The 16,528-nt window shown below is 50.9% G+C and overlaps 1 long non-coding RNA gene across 1 annotated transcript; it reads left to right on the forward strand.

Annotated features, from left to right (window-relative positions):
- Nucleotides 1-1,485: 1,485 nt before the first annotated feature.
- LOC122388219 lies at nt 1,486-3,818 on the forward strand. The gene is made up of 3 exons (XR_006257753.1): nt 1,486-1,714; nt 2,293-2,429; nt 2,732-3,818. It is a non-coding gene; the product is annotated as an uncharacterized LOC122388219 (long non-coding RNA).
- The last annotated feature ends 12,710 nt before the right edge of the window (nt 3,819-16,528 follow it).

Consider the following 16,528-nt stretch of genomic DNA (forward strand, 5'->3'; position numbering starts at 1 on the left):
TCAGGTCAGGTCAAAGATGACGTCACAGGGGTCGAAAAAGTCAAAATGGCGGCGCTAGATATGGAGAGGGTTTTTCTCGAATAACTTTCGAAGTATTCAAGATAGGAACAAACTAAGGGCATCATCGTGATCCTCTCGTCAATCCGCATCGAATGATATATATGTTGACCTCGAAAGGTCAAGGTCAAAGGTTGACCTCAGGTCACGTGACCTCGAGGTCATCATGTATATCATTCGATGCGTCTTGACGAGCTGAACACAATGAGACCATCCGCGCGGCTGTATCTTGTTCCTGTAAGGAGTTATTGGCAAAAAACCTTTGGTGACCTTTGATGACGTCACATGACCTTACAGCTGCCCAACAGCAAAACAGACCTCAAGGTAGTGAAGGTTGATCGTATGTGAGGTCATGTATGGTATATGGGGCCATTCCGACCCGTTTTAGTGGTAAAAACAGGGAGTTGATTTTTCCCCCATTGACTTATAATGGGGAGGTCGCGAAATTGACCTGACCTTAGGTCACCGACATCAAAATTCCGAGATATACAAATTGTAGCTACTAATGACCTTATAACATCCTGCGACTTTCAAAGGCCTCCGACATCTACTGTAGCTCTGGCACGGTGACAAAGTTGCAAAAAAGTGACTTGAGGTTGGGTCATTCAAAGTGACCTGGTGACCTGACCTTAAAAGTTAGGAGGTTCAAACTTGCACACCCTGTGTAAAATTGATGAGAAAATAGTCATACCAAATTTCGCGGCGCTACGCGCCGCGGTTTTCCCGCTATCCGCGAAAAACCTCAGGGGGGGCGGATATCCGCCCCCCCCGTCGGTGCGCGGGTTAATCGACGACTGACACTGACTGACTACAGAGAGAGCTCGCTGAAGACGAGTCTGAGCAGACTGACGGGACTGACTGGCCGCGGCCCTGGCGCGGCGGTTATACAGAGTATATAGGTGGCGCCACGATCGAAGGCGGCCAGCACGGGAATGCAGGCATTGTTACAATTAGTGAGCAGTTGTTCCAATGAGGAATGATTATAGACATAGTGCAACCAATAAGAGTAGCATAAGTAGTTTCACTAGTTTCATAGACTACTGTATTACGCGCCATATACTTATCGCATCTACCTATTATGTTCATATTCACAGTAGCGGATCCAGGGGGGGTGGGCAAAATGGGCATTTGCCCCCCCCCCCCCCCAAACGGCATAATTTTAACATACGCCTATGGACGATGCATGGAAAGAATCGATAAATTGTTATGCTTTGCCCCCCCCCCCCCAAACTCTGAGCTGGATCCGCCTCTGGATGCATAGCCAATGTGATTTGTGAAATAATGAAGCTAATTGAGCTCCAACATGGTTCATAGCTGTTTCGTTTTTTCCGTATATTTACATATATTCCTGCCGACTGATCCTGTCTGTATGTGTGTCTGTGTGTTTTCCAGACTGTCCTGATCTCACGGCAGGCAGCCTGGAGCCCCTCACCAGGTGCCCTGAGCTGCGGGGTCTCACCCTGTCCGGCGGCGTCCCTGACACCGTGAGCCTGGAGCCCCTCACCAGGTGCCCTGAGCTGCGGCGTCTCACCCTGTCCGGCGGCGTCCCTGACGCCGTGCTGGACAGTCTCAGCGGCTGCCCCGGGCTGGAGTACCTTACACTGGGGGACTGCCAGCGGCCGGCAGAGACGGCCTTCACAGCATCAGCGGTCACCAGGTCAGTCAGCAGACACTGGCGAGGGGTGTCCTGTCAGACACCGACACTGTGACACTGCACTGACACTGACACACTGACACTGACACACTGACACTGACACACTGACACTGACACACTGACACTGACACACTGACACTGACACTGGCACTGACACACTGACACTGACACACTGACACTGACACTGACACACTGACACTGACACACTGACACTGACACACTGACACTGACACACTGACACTGACACACTGACACCGACGCACTGACACTGACGCTGACACACTGACACTGACGCATTGCCACTGACACCAACACACTGACACTGACACACTGACACTAGCACATTGACACTGACGCATTGTCACTGACACCAACACACAGACACTGAAATACTGACACTGACACTGACACACTGACACTGACACACTGACACATTGTCACCGACACATTGTCACTGACACATTGTCACTGACACCAACACACCGACACAGAAATACTGACACTGACACTGACTCGTACGTCCGGCCGGCTGGTGCCGCTGTGTTTGTGTGTGACGGCTCTGCTGCTCTGCTCTGTTACAGACTGGTCAAGTCGTGTCGGGAGCTGCAGCTTCTGTTCCTTCACTGCACGGCAGACACCGGCCGGGCCGTGCTGACCGCCCTGAAGGAGGCGGACCTGCGCCGGGGCCCATCCGGTACCATCTGGCTCATTGTCCCCGGTAGGTGAGAGGGCGCCGCGCGCCGCGTCTCTGACCAGTCAGTCCCTCACAACAGACGCTGCACGGCGCCACCGGCCTCTCAGACACACACACACACTCGACCACCGCCGCAGGCCACGTCACGGACGGTGACGTGACGCGTCACGGCCACCACGGCCGACGGTGACGTCACGTCAGCCGTCTGTCCTGTGTGTGTGTGTGACGTCACTGGCCGGCGGTGTGTGGACATGGCTGTACCGCTGTCTGTGTGTCTGTCTGTGTGTGACGTGTCCACCTCAGACGTGTCTCTGCTCTGTCCACAGAGGAGCTGTACCGTCAGCTGGAGAGACAGGAAGGCGGTGGGGTCAGAGTGTGTCCGTGGGAGGATTGATGCGCTGCACTACCGACCGTGCAGTGATGAGCTGACTGCAGAGAGTCCGAGCCAGTCGGCCGGGGCCGCCAGCTGACTGCTGCCGTGTGTGCTGCACCAGCCGGCACTGAGAGCGGCGCCGGTCAGCCGGCACACGGCCCCGGTGTCCGCTCTAGTGTAGTCATGTAGTTGTAGTAGTAGTAGTGTAGATGTAGTAGTAGCACACGGATGTGATGTAGTAGGTAATTACCGGCCGGGTATTGTGGGTAATTGGACGGAAGATGTGATGCAGTGGGTGATTACCGGGCGGGTATTGTGGGTAATTGGACAAGAGATGTGATGTAGTGGGTAATTACCGGTTGGATATTGTGGGTAATTGGACAGTGACAAGTGATGTGCTGGAGAGACTACCGATCGTGGCATTGCGTTATTCTGTATGTGGAACACACGTCTCTGACCGTCCGACTCGGTTCACCGCGCCTGGTCCCGGCGGCACGGCCGGCCTCGGTCACGTGACCGTCCCCCGGTGGAGTCGGACGGCTCGGTCACGTGACCGCTCCCCCGGGTCTGGCTGCACCTCGGCTCGGCGGTGCTGAGCGCCGTGCTGAGCGTGTTGTGACACGTCCCACACGGACAGCTCTACTCTACTACTGGCTAGCTGCCGTCCGAGCTGGCAGTATACACGCGGTGCCAGTTCAGACGGCGGCCGGCCGCGCCGCGCCCGCCCGCTCCGGTCCCGGCCGGCGGCCGTCACCCGGCCCGGGGCGGGGACCGGTCCGTCAGCTGACCATTGGTCCGTCAGCTGACCATTGGTCCGTCAGCTGACCATTGGTCCGTCAGCTGATTGGTCCGTCAGCTGATTGGTCCGTCAGCCGCCCCGCTCTCCACCGGCGGAGCGCGGCGCACGCCGAGACTCGAGACGTCAAACACGATGTATATAGGTTTAGGCTGGGTTTAGGGGTTTAATCGGATGGTCTGGTGTAGACCATATGTCTATTCTACTCTATATGTAATATACTAACAAGAGGAGTTGCTTGAGCTTGACCATCTGTAGCCTTCAATAAACCAATGAGCCGTGTGCCGAGTGTTTGTCCGGCTGCACCGTCCGCCCCGCTCCGCTGTGAACCGTCATTTTCCGCCCCGCTCCGCTGTGAACCGTCATTTTCCGCCCCGCCCCGCGCGGTCACAGACGGTCCGCCCCGGCGGAGCGGAGCGGCAGTCTCCGTACACCGTCCCCGTACCCGTCATATACGGACCGTACAGCGGCCGTACACACTGCAGACACTGTAGTGACACACACACGGAGACACACGGAGACACCTCGACACGGAGACACGGAGACACCTCGACACGAACACACACGGAGACACCTCGACACGGACACACACGGTGCCCGGCTTCTGCCCGGCCATATCCACTCGAGCTACAGCGAAACAGGTGATGAGTGAAGGTCAGAACTACTGGACTGATGTGGTATTTTAATCAGCACCAAGTCCCCCCGTCCCGGCCATACAGCGCACGGTCTTGCCGAATACCAGATTAGCGCGAATTTAATCAAAAACCCGACTTTCGATAAACTGTTATTTATACCTATCAATGGGTAGGAAATTGTCTGAAGTTATCTGATAGAACCTTATTTTTAAGCCACTTAACCATTTGACGACTTATATCCCTGCCGAAAGTAGACCCACGCTCCGGTTCCTGAAATCGGGCTATGGTACTGATAACTATGTCCAGTTTTCAATGTAAATTTTACGGAAGTTTCGAGAAGATATATGAGAAAATAGCATATCACCGGATAGCACAATTCATGATGAAGCTGTTTCTACTATCATGGTAGCTTTGCAATGAGTGGTTTTAGAGTTTAATGAGTTAGAACAGGAGCCCTGCATGTGTATCGTTCTCACGATAGTATTTCATAAAGAAGTTGAAAAATGTCAAAATGGATAAAAATGGATATGACCAATAGGGCATGGCTGAACTCTCCGCACGTTTCTGAACATGAGCGAGCAAGTTTCAGCTGCCAGTTTTTGCCTATTTGCCGTCAATTCAGCTTTGAACATGTCTAGTCGGCCGCCCGGCGTGACCTCACCAAGGTCGGGGCGGCGCGGCCGGACAGGCTCCAGCCTAATAAACTATCTCAAGCACACGAAATCGTTAGTTCATGCACTTCTTGCAAGGTACGATGCTTCACTTTTGTATTGTTGGCCTTACGTGACGTCATTTATGACGTCACTAGGGTAATTAGAGTTTTTCGTCAATAACTCCCGATCAAATTGAGCTAGCGAGTCGGGAAATCCACCTATGGACTCCTGAAGACCTGCCGAATCGAATGATATGCTACATGACTTCCTTCGACCAACTTCGCGATCTGGGGGCTCTGATCCCTGACTTTGACCCGAGGTCAACACCTTTAGTTTACTTCAGCTGAAGAAAAAGTATACCATTCGACGCATCTGAGCAAGGCGAACACATTGATGCCAAAATTGCGGCTCTGCGGCATTTTTTTTCGCGAAGTCATTAATAAAAACGAATCCGTACCTTGGGGCACTTGACCTGACAACAGAGGTCACAGGTTAACCTGAGACCTTAAAATCGGATACCAGTCGCTGTGTCTCGTAACGGCGCACACGCTCGTCTTTTTCCGCGAGGCTCTAGCTCCAGCAGGGGCGAAACAGCGACGGGGGTCGTACCCGCCCCCCCCCCCCCCCCCCTTCGGCCGGCGCGTATTTTGAAAATCAAATAGGTCCGGCGAGGGGCGAGTGTCAGTTTTGGAACCAGGGAACCATTTTCAGTGAATCCGAGCGGCGCTGGGATTAAATTCGCGCTAAACTGGTGTTCGGCCACACTGTGCAGCGGTGCGGCGCGGCTGCAGAGCTGTCTGCGGACTGGTGCGGTGCCGCCGGCCGTGGCCACTCGTCTGTGGGCGGGCCGGACTGCAGCCGGTGGCCGCTGCCGGTCCCGGCGACTCGCTGCCGGCTGGGCTGACCGCCGTCAGTCACCAGCGGTGCTGGCCGGCCGGAGCCGGGGCTGCGGCGCGCCGCGGCACCTCAGCGACGCACCCTCTGGGACACTGAGAGGCGCGCACCGGTGCACACTGGTCGGAAACGCTCCAGCGAGAGGCCAGCGGCCTTTCCGCAAACGTTTTTTGCTTCTTATTTCGCAACCGGTGAAGCAAACTTCATGAAACTTTGCATACCTTTTCTGTTATATGTAAGCTATCATTTGGATGTCAAGCACTAAATATATGACGTGAAGCTGTTCAGTTATGACATCATAATTGAGTAAAATACAGGATCTAGCACCACTATAAGTCAACAAGGGAAATTGGAAGCCGCTATTCGGGTGCCGGGAATGGTTTCATGCAGTCCTTGCAAGGTCCGGTGCTTCACTTTAGCATTGTTGACTTTGCCTGACGTCATTTATGACGTCACTAAGGCCATATAAGTTTTTCGTCAATAGTTCATAATCAGCCTTCACCCGAACACCAAGTATAGCATTCGACGCGCCTGAGCTAGACAAACACGATGATGCAAAAATCGTCGCAGTGCTACCATTTTTGGTTAAGTAACTGACCAAAAACCGAGCCCGTGCCTTGTGGCACTTAGGTACCTGAACATAAGAGGTCACTGGTTGGCGGAAGACCTTAAAATTGGTTAGTAATCGTTGCGTCTTATAGCGGCACACACGCTCGTTTTTTCCCTGAGGCTCTAGCTCAATTAGAGGCGAAACGGGGAGGGAGTTGTACCAACTAGAGATGTCAATCGGATACCAACTTTTTGGTATACCGATACCAAACCGATACCAACTTGGTATTTGGTATTTCAATCGTAATGTGTTTGGTATTTTGTTGGTATCATCAACCCTCACTAATGTTTAAGAGGCTAAGAAATCGGTAAAAAGTTGGTATTTCCCTCATTTTCCCAAGTTGGTTTGGTTTCGGTATTTCCCCACGGTTTTGGTTGGTATTTGGTTTGGTATCGGTATTCCGATTTTCCGTAATTGACACCACTAGTACCAACCCTCCCCGGCCAATATTGAAAACCAATCGGTCCAGCCAGGGATGAATACCGGAATTGTGATCTAATGAAGACAGCCCAAGGTCACCTGGCGCCAGTGACAGAGGTGTCCTATATTTGCAGCGTCTTATATTCACTTTCTTCAGCCGAGTGATGGCTGTCAATAGCAAGGCTCTCTAAATGCAAGCCGTAATCGCCTCGCAATATGTGGAAGGCTTTTGATGTCAATGCATGCACACGTACATACATACATAAAACCATATTTTCTGCGCCCTTCACAAAATTCATAAACTCAAGCGCATCTGCGTTAGGCGGCACGGGCGGACATCGATAGCAGCGCCTCTATCGGTCACTAGGGAAAGCTGGGCTGTAGGCGACGAAATACCGGCTGAGTTGTCACACGTTGAATAGGTTTATAGACATCCGTCTTGTGAAAAAGTTGAACTTTTGCCTTCAATATTTCTACAGGCAATTTTAGAAGTGTCTTCACATAGATTACAACACCGTTTAGATTATTGTATTCAATTCAAGCCTTCCCTATTGTTCTTGATGATGCGGGAACTATTTCTTATTAGTGTTTCTAGATTAATAAAAGAACATATTGTGCAAACGATGGAAAAAACATAGATGGAAGATTTTAAATGCAATTTTCTCTAGCAATTAATGGTAAATTCTCTACAGATCAAGGAAAAGATGCATGCTAACTGATAATTTAAAGTTCTTGGGGCCAGTTGTTTTCTTCTTTTCTTACGTCGCCCCAATGGCCGCGAATACACTTGTGATAACGCCTATCGGTTTATCAATTACCACTCAATTACACATGGATGCGTGCAGGTCACACAAGACGGGTGCGTATTATTTAGGCCAGGGTTCATAATGTCCAGGGCACAATGTGTCCAGTGCTCGAATTGGCCAGTGCCTTGAATTGGCCAGTGTTCACATTGTCCAGGGATTACATGGTCCAAAAGTGGCCAACTGGCTGCAGATAGGGTAAATTCAAAGAGGCCAGGGTTCATTATGTCCAGGGCACGATGTGTCCAGTGTTCAAAATGACCAGGGTTCATAATGTCCAGGGCACGATGTGTCCAGTGTTCGAAATGGCCAGGGTTCATAATGTCCAGGGCACGATGCGTCCAGTGTTCTAAATGGCCAGTGCCTTGAATGGGCCAGAGTTCATAGTGTCCAGGGATTACATAGTCAACCCAACCCAACCAAACCTAACCTAACCTAACCTAACCTTACCTAACCTAACCTAACCTAACCTAACCTAACCTAACCTAACCTAACCTAACCTAACCTAACCTAACCTGAGGTAATGATGTTTGCCTACCAGGGATAAGGAAATAGTTTCTCGCATGAATAGATTGCAAGCAATAGTAAATCAAATATTTTTAGGTTAAGTGGTTATGCATCAGGCTTCAGGCCGAAGGCCTGAAGCCAGATACATAACCACTCAACCTAAAAATATTTGATTTACTATTGCCTGTAATCTCTCCTAAGGCATTGCCTTCGGCACTGCACTGCTTTGCATTGAGCTGATTCCGTGTTTTTTACATAATTACGTCACTTTCAGTGACTATGTAATCCCTGGACATTATGAACTCTGGCCCATTCAAGGCACTGGCCATTTTGAACACTGGACACATCGTGCCCTGGACATTATTAACCCTGGCCATTTCGAATACTGGACACATCGTGCCCTGGACATTATGAACCCTGGCCATTTTGAGCACTGGACACATCGTGCCCTGGACATTATGAACCCTGGCCTCTTTGAATATACCCTATCTGCAGCCAGTTGGCCACATTTGAACCATGCAATCCCTGGACATTATGAACTCTGGCCCATTCAAGGCACTGGCCATTTTGACACTGGGCATAGCGTACCCTGGACATTATGAACCCTGGCCAGAATGAATGCTCCCCCACAAGACAGCGTAAGCCGGGCGCGGCGGCCGAGCCGCCGATACTGGGGCCGGTGCGGGCGGTAGTTGGGTAGGCATATCGGCTCCTGCAAATTTTGCGCAAATATGCGCAGTTAGCTTTTATGTTGCCCTGGTGTAACTTTGAATCCTGCTTCATCTGACAAAAAATCAGAATGGAACTAGACGGAACTACCTGTTGTTTCCTTACCTAAACTTTGCAGTTACATTCCAGATTCACTGTAGGAGAGCCTTCATGAAAAAGCTACAGCAAATCTTAGTTGGGGAAAATTATACAAACAAGGTTTGCACTGACCAGTCGGCAACTTCATAACGAACATTTTGATGCATAATATGTGGGATTTCAATTTGGTGTCTATCAGCAATAAGACTCTGAATATCCGGCTCAAGAAACCTCTTGCTCCGCGTCAGTTTCCGAGTTCTGGGATACTCCATCTTCGGGGGCTGATTACAGTTATTTTTGGTCACCTGGAGTACTTCTTTTGGCCTAATTATAATAATTTGATCAATGTCAAATCGATCTATATAAAAAATAATCCGAAACTCTGGAATAGCCCGTGGCCTCTCGTGAGGGCGTTTCCGACCAGTGTGCGGTGGGACTGTCTCTGCCGACTGTCCCTACCCCATGAGTGGGACCGGTGGGACTGTCTCTGCCGACTGTCCCTACCCCATCATAAGTGGGACCGGTGGGACTGTCTGCCGACTGTCCCTATACCATGAGTGGGACCGGTGGGACTGCCTTTGCCGACTGTCCCTACCCTATATGTAAGTGTCTGTTTCTGCGGCGGCCGCTGAGCCCCCAACCCTGTCCTTCTCCTCTCCCCAGTCCGCTGTGCAGGGTCGCTCCAGGTCACTTGGTCAACTGGACTGTCTTCTCCAATGCACCTTGTATTCGTCGATCGACCTTACACACCACCGTGCAGTCACATGGCTACGACCCGACTCCCCTCCGTGCCGTCCGACGCGCCGGCATGGCCCCACAACTGGGACAAACGGCCGCCGGGGACGCTCCTGTGTCAGATGTTCGTCTCCGTCCACACCGGAGAGGACAGGGCAGGCGGCGGCCGGCCGACGCTGCCCGCGGGAACACGATTACTCTCAAATCCGACATTTTTGCGCCCCCATGCAACACGATGCGCTCAAATCCGACAGCGCTATGAATCGACTGTCGGGGCAAAATTGCACATGGAGATTGCGCTGTTTCTGGACATTTGATTAAAACGTGATTTTATCGGAAACCAATGCCAAAGTATACGTGAAAATGGCATAAAACGGGTAAGTGAGGTAGGCCGATTCATTATGTATGACTTTGATTCAACAATTAAGTAAGCTTTCTGCAAAATGCGCTGTTTTGTAAATGACTGCTGAATTGCTCCACAACTCGACTTTTGGATGTAATTTTGCGCCAAGATCCGACCCTTTCGAATCAGTGCTTAGTGGTCGTGAAAAATTTCATTTGACTTGTATTTCTTTAAAAATGAACGGATAAAGGAATGTTAAAAACAGAAATGTACAGTTTTTTGCGCTCTTTAATGTGATGTGCGTTTATAACCAATTGGTATTATGTAAAGCCCATTATTTGCAAGAATAAATTCCGAGGAACGACTTGGCCTTCACGGTCAAGTGAGATCTATAGTAAGTACCTAGGCATTCATCACGAAATCATGACTTTTCGATTTCTTAAAAACTGATCCTAACAAAAATCGAAGTGTTGGAACTTGTTAATTGCAGTGCAAGGATCACGATAATGGTATTTTTATCTTTGGCCGTTCGATATTTTCGCCAATATCTTTGATTTTAAATATTTCACAAGTCAACGACGAGCGCCATATTCAATCTTTGCGCCAAGGCAGAACACCAGCATGTCAATTGCAGGCGCATTGCGCTATTTTTTGACGACTGGCTGGCGGATTTGGGCGCACTGGACATAATGCGCTTCAAATCAACTCCCGATGAAGGGAAAACTTCAATTTTGGCAACACCAGCATGTCAATTGCAGGCGCATTGCGCTATTTTTTGACGACTGGCTGGCGGATTTGGCCGCACTGCACATAATGCCAGGGGCGGTCGCAGACTTGGCGTTTGGGGGGGCCAGCTTGGCAAAGGGGTCCCTGCACTGACCTGGGGGGCCCGGTGCTAGCTTAAAGGGGCCAACGGGCGTAGTGCATGGGTGCATAAATCCAGCCATGGACGGTGAAGCGGGGGGGGGGGGATAAGGAGTAGTCCTCTGTATTGACTCGTATGCCAAAAGACCACTTAACCCTATTCGTTAGGCGGCGCGGGCGGACATCGATAGCAGCGCCTCTATCGGTCACTAGGGAAAGCTGGGCTGTAGGCGACGAAATACCGGCTGAGTTGTCACAAGTTAAATAGGTTTATAAACATCCGTCTTGTGAAAAAGTTGAACTTTTGCCTTCAATATTTCTACAGGCAATTTTAGAAGTGCCTTCACATAGATTACAAAACCGTTTAAATTATTTTATTCACTTCAAGCCTTCCCTATTGTTCTTGATGATGCGGGAACTATTTCTAATTAGTGTTTCTAGCTTAGTAAAAGAAGATAATGTGCAAACGATGAAAAAAGCATAAATGGAAGATTTTAAATGCAATTTTCTGTAACAAATAATGGTAAATTTTCTACACATCAAGGAAAAGGTGCACGCTAACTGATAATTTAAAGTTCTTGGGGCCAGTTGGTTTCTTCTTTTCTTACGTCGCCCCAATGGCCGCGAATACACTTGTGATAACGCCTATCGTCCTGGCGGGCTCCGCCGGGACAAGAAACTGGCGGGGGGGGGGCCGATTCGACCCCCCTTCAGATCTAAAAAACTACACATCGCAGCGACAAACGGCGAACGGCGTTTGATAGGTCGTTTAAAGATCTTCAACTTTTACATAAATATTTTCAGGTCAGGTCAATATTGAGGTCACCAGAGGTCATCAACGATAAAATGTTTTGGAATTAGTTACCTATATAACTTTTAAACTAAGAAACATAGAGACATAAAACCAATACATTTTTTGTTGCTCTCGCCGAGGCGATGCGAAATAAGTATGAGATGACCTTCACAGGTCAATTTGAAATTTGACCTGAGGTCAAGGTCAGGTCATTCATCAATGAGGTTGTGGGGTATGGTCATGCTGCATACCAAACGACGCGCCTTGACCAGGCAAGCAGTTTGGTACCACTTACAAGTCTTTAGCACCATCATGTCGTGATTTATTGACAGAAAAACGATTTATGACGTCACATGACCTCAGATGACCTTTGCCGGTGCCCCTGTCAATTAGCGGCACCAAGATCATCACCGATGAGATAATCTTCCATAATACTGAAAGAATTGGGTGGTTTTGACTCGTTTACACGAAGCAGGAGGCGTTTCAATATTTTCCCGTAGGCTTGCAATGTAAAGGTCACGAGTCTGGCCTGACCTCAGGTCACAGATATGAAAATTCTGAGATATACAAATTGCACATACTGGTACCCTAACTAAAGCCTGAAGAGAAGAAATTGATCGGTCAAAAACTCTAGCTCTGGCGTGATTGCAAACTTTTCTGAGGTAGGGTCACCAAACCGCCTCTGGTGACCTGACCTGAGGTCAGATCAACTCAAAATTTTCAGAAATGTTGCGTAAAAGCATTTTAGGAAAAGTCAGAAAATTTGAGCTTCCTAGCTCAAAGCGTTTGGGAGAAATAATCAAAAAACCTCAGGGGGCTCCTGAGGCCCCCCCCCCGCCAGGAATAGGGTTTTAAGGGGTGTATAGCCAAACATTGGTCTCTTTGGAAGCTTCTCGACTCAAAACGGCTGGACCGATCTTCAAATTTCTGGTGTCAGTCGATGCAGAATTGATGTGGCTACAACATATCGGAACAGCATTTTGGTCGAGTTTTGCAAACTGCCCACCAGGTGGCGCTAATATATAGCAACTTTGAGCAACTTTAGCGCCATCTAGCGGCAAGACCAAGAAAGGCAGGGGTCTTCATTTTCAGATATGTTGTAGATACAATCAAGGGCTATCAAACGGCGGTAACCTGGTTTCTGTACCTCTCTTAGTTTAGGCAGGAGAGGCCGTTGAGTGGTCCTCTGTATTGACTCGTATGCCAAAAGACCACTTAAGGGGTATATAGCCAAACTTTGGTCTCTTTGGAAGCTTCTAGACTCAAAACGGCTGAACCGATCTTCAAATTTCTGGTGTCAGTCGATGCAGAATTGATGTAGCTATAACATATCTGAACCGCATTTTGGTCGAGCTTTTCCAACTGCCCACCAGGTGGCGCTAACATATAGCAACTTTAAGCAACTTTGGTGCCACCTAGCGGCAAGACCAAGAAAGGCAGGGTCTTCATTTTCAGATATGTTGTAGATACATTCAAGGGCTATCAAACGGCGGTAACCTAATTTATGTGCCTCTCTTAGTTTAGGCAGGAGAGGCCGTTGAGTAGTCCTCTGTATTGACTCGTATGCCAAAAGACCACTTAAGGGGTGTATAGCCAAACTTCGGTCTCTTTGGAAGCTTCTAGACTCAAAACAGCTGAACTGATCTTCAAATTTCTGGTGTCAGTCGATGCAGAATTGATGTAGCTACAACATATCTGAACCGCATTTTGGTCGAGCTTTTCCAACTGCCCACCAGGTGGCGCTAACATAAAGCAACTTTAAGCAACTTTGGTGCCATCTAGCGGCAAGACCAAGAAAGGCAGGGTCTTCATTTTCAGATATGTTGTAGATACATTCAAGGGCTATGAAACGGCGGTAACCTGGTTTCTGTACCTCTCTTAGTTTAGGCAGGAGAGGCCGTTTAGTAGTCCTCTGTATTGACTCGTATGCCAAAAGACCACTTAAGGGGTGTATAGCCAAACTTTGGTCTCTTTGGAAGCTTCTAGACTCAAAACGGCTGAACCGATCTTCAAATTTCTGGTGTCAGTCGATGCAGAATTGATGTAACTACAACATATCTGAACCGCATTTTGGTCGAGCTTTTCCAACTACCCACCAGGTGGCGCTAACATATAGCAACTTTAAGCAACTTTGGTGCCATCTAGCGGCAAGATCAAGAAAGGCAGGGTCTTCATTTTCAGGTATGTTGTAGATACATTCAAGGGCTATCAAACGGCGGTAACCTGGTTTCTGTACCTCTCTTAGTTTAGGCAGGAGAGGCCGTTGAGTAGTCCTCTGTATTGACTCGAATGTCAAAAGACCACTTGAGGGGTGTATAGCCAAACCTGGTGGAAATGAGGCCACCAGAGCCTGTGTGAGGCCCTCAGCCGTCGGATTGGCCCCTGAGACCGGTTTAGGGGCCCTCAAAGGCCAGTGGAGGGCCCTCCCTCAGAGGTCAACGTGGGTCCTCAGCGGTCAACGTGGGCACTTGACCGCCACTGAAGGGCCCTCAGAGGTCAGTGTAGGACCCTCAAAGACCGGTATGAGAGAGCTGTTAATTGCTGGCGTGGGTTTCTCGAGCCTCGTGACAATTGAATACGGGCCAGGGCCCCATACGCTCATGGGGGCCCATCGGTTGTTTGGGGGGGGGGCAAATGATATGATGGCCCCCCCTGATTTGCCTTTGGGGGGCCATGGCCCTGATGCCTCCCCCCCCCTGCGACCGCCACTGCACCAATCTGAGGCTGTTGACAAAGCTGACATCTGGCGAGCAGGCTGAAAACTAAAACTTTAGTCCAGACAGGGCGCGTCCTTGAAGAAGTGCGCCTAGAGCGGTCAAAAGGTGTCGTCTGCCGGCGCAATCGTTGAATTTAGAGTGCGCTCACGTCACGTATAATGGCTGAATGCCAAATCGTTTCCAGACAAAAATATTCGATCTTTTGAGTTGTTTCTTGTTGGACATGAAATTTAGAATATTTATAGAGGTTGTGTCAAAGCGGTGAATGACAAAAACGGTTCTAAGCACCTTTAAATCCTTTGTAGATTCAGTAATTTTTAAGCGCACCATGTTGTGTATCGGCGCAGTGAAAAGTCACGTGACCCGACCTGGTCACGTGACTGCGCCTAAAACCGAAATCGTGATCAGGGGAGGCGCCGAGGTGACAGCCTCAGACCTCGCTGCTCCCAGTACGCTACACTGGTCAGGCCGGGCCGGCGGCGGCGTGCCATCGACCGCCGGCCAGCCGGCCTCCCCGTACTGACCACTCACTCACATACAACACACCTGCCCCTGTTTATCGAGAAACATACAGAACATACGCTCTGAACTATGTAATCAGCAGTCACTAACGAATAACGATGGTCTTCCATAACTCAACTGTCTCAAATGTCCCGCCCTCCCCCTGATCATCCACCGGTGCCGCCCCAGTTGTCGGTCGGGGCTCGACCGGTGGTCGGTCGGCAGACAGACCGACCGGTCACCGCCAGGTCACGGCCGGCCGACTGACAAGCACGCCGTGCCGCCGCCGGGGCCGTGGCCGTGCTCCGGCCGTGCCCTGACCGGGCTCACCGGCTCCGACACACCGGCCTCAGAGATCTGACACCAACTACCGGCTGGACGAGCCGCCGAGCGGCCTGCCGACCGACCGCTCCCGTATGGCAGCGGGGCGCCGCCAGCTGCACCACCAGACACCGACAACGAGCACCGACACACTGTCACAGCACATCCAGCAGCGGGCTTGTCTCGCTGTCAACCACGTGCCCTCTTCTGTCCATCAACACACTCACAAAATCAACTAATCACACTCGCCTGTCCATCAACGCACTCGCAAAATCAACTAATCACCCTCGCCTGTCCATTAAAACGCACTTACAAAATCAACCGGTCACCTCTCGTCAAATATACACAAAATAATACCGAGCTCACAACCATTCCCGTGTTTACCGGAAAATCCCACCACAGCAGTCACCCCGTTGCCGTCGTGTGGGCTTTCCGTTGCAGTGCGGGACGATTGTCAGCACCCGTCCCTGCTGTGGCCAGCGGGCGGCTCCAGCACAGCGGCGAGCGTTACTGGCTGCAGCCGGTGTGTCCGTCCCCACAGCCGGGTGCAGCTGTTGGAGGCCGTGTTGGACTCCCAGTGTGACGTCACACCGTCGTGCCGTCCCAGTCCGTGTCAGTGTCGGAGTGACAGTGGTCTATATATATACAGTGTCAGCTGTGTCCAGCTGCTGGTGCTCCGACTGTTAGCTGAACTGACACACTGACACTGCAGCCCCTGACAGTGTCAGACCGGCCCCCGGTCAGTGTCAGCTGCCGGCACGGAGAGCGGTCCGGTGACACTCCCAGCTGCAGCCCCCTCCCCGTGGCTGGTGCCGCTGCAGTCTTATTGTGCCGGTGGTCAGCTCCGTCAGAATCCACCACAAACAGCTGCCGTCACTCCTCTGCAGAGGCGGATCCAGCTCAGAGTTTTTTTTTGGGGGGGTGGGCAAACCATAACAATTTATCGATTCTTTCCATGCCTCGTCCATAGGCGTAATGTTAAAATTATGCCGTTTGGGGGGGGGCAAATGCCCATTTTGCCCCCCCCCCCCTTGGATCCGCCACTGCTCCTCTGCCGCCTTACCGACATTCTATTCCGGCAGCCGGGCACCAAATAGCCGCAGTAGTTAGCAGTGCATTTACTCCACATGGACACACCGCTCCGAACGTCTCGCCAGACGGACCCGTCTCGGCCGGAGGGGGCGGTGAGGGGGGGCGCGGCGAAGGCGGCCAGAAAACGGCGCAGCCGAAGCCAACCAGCAGACGCCTCTGCGGCACGCGCGCCACGCACAGACCAATCAGCAGACGTCTCTGCGGCTCGCGCGTTACGCACAGACCAATCAGCAGACGTCACTGCGGCTCGCGCGTTACG

This window comes from Amphibalanus amphitrite, unplaced genomic scaffold, assembly GCF_019059575.1.
Source record: "Amphibalanus amphitrite isolate SeventyFive unplaced genomic scaffold, NRLGWU_Aamphi_draft 000313F_arrow, whole genome shotgun sequence".
NCBI lineage: Eukaryota > Metazoa > Arthropoda > Thecostraca > Balanomorpha > Balanidae > Amphibalanus > Amphibalanus amphitrite.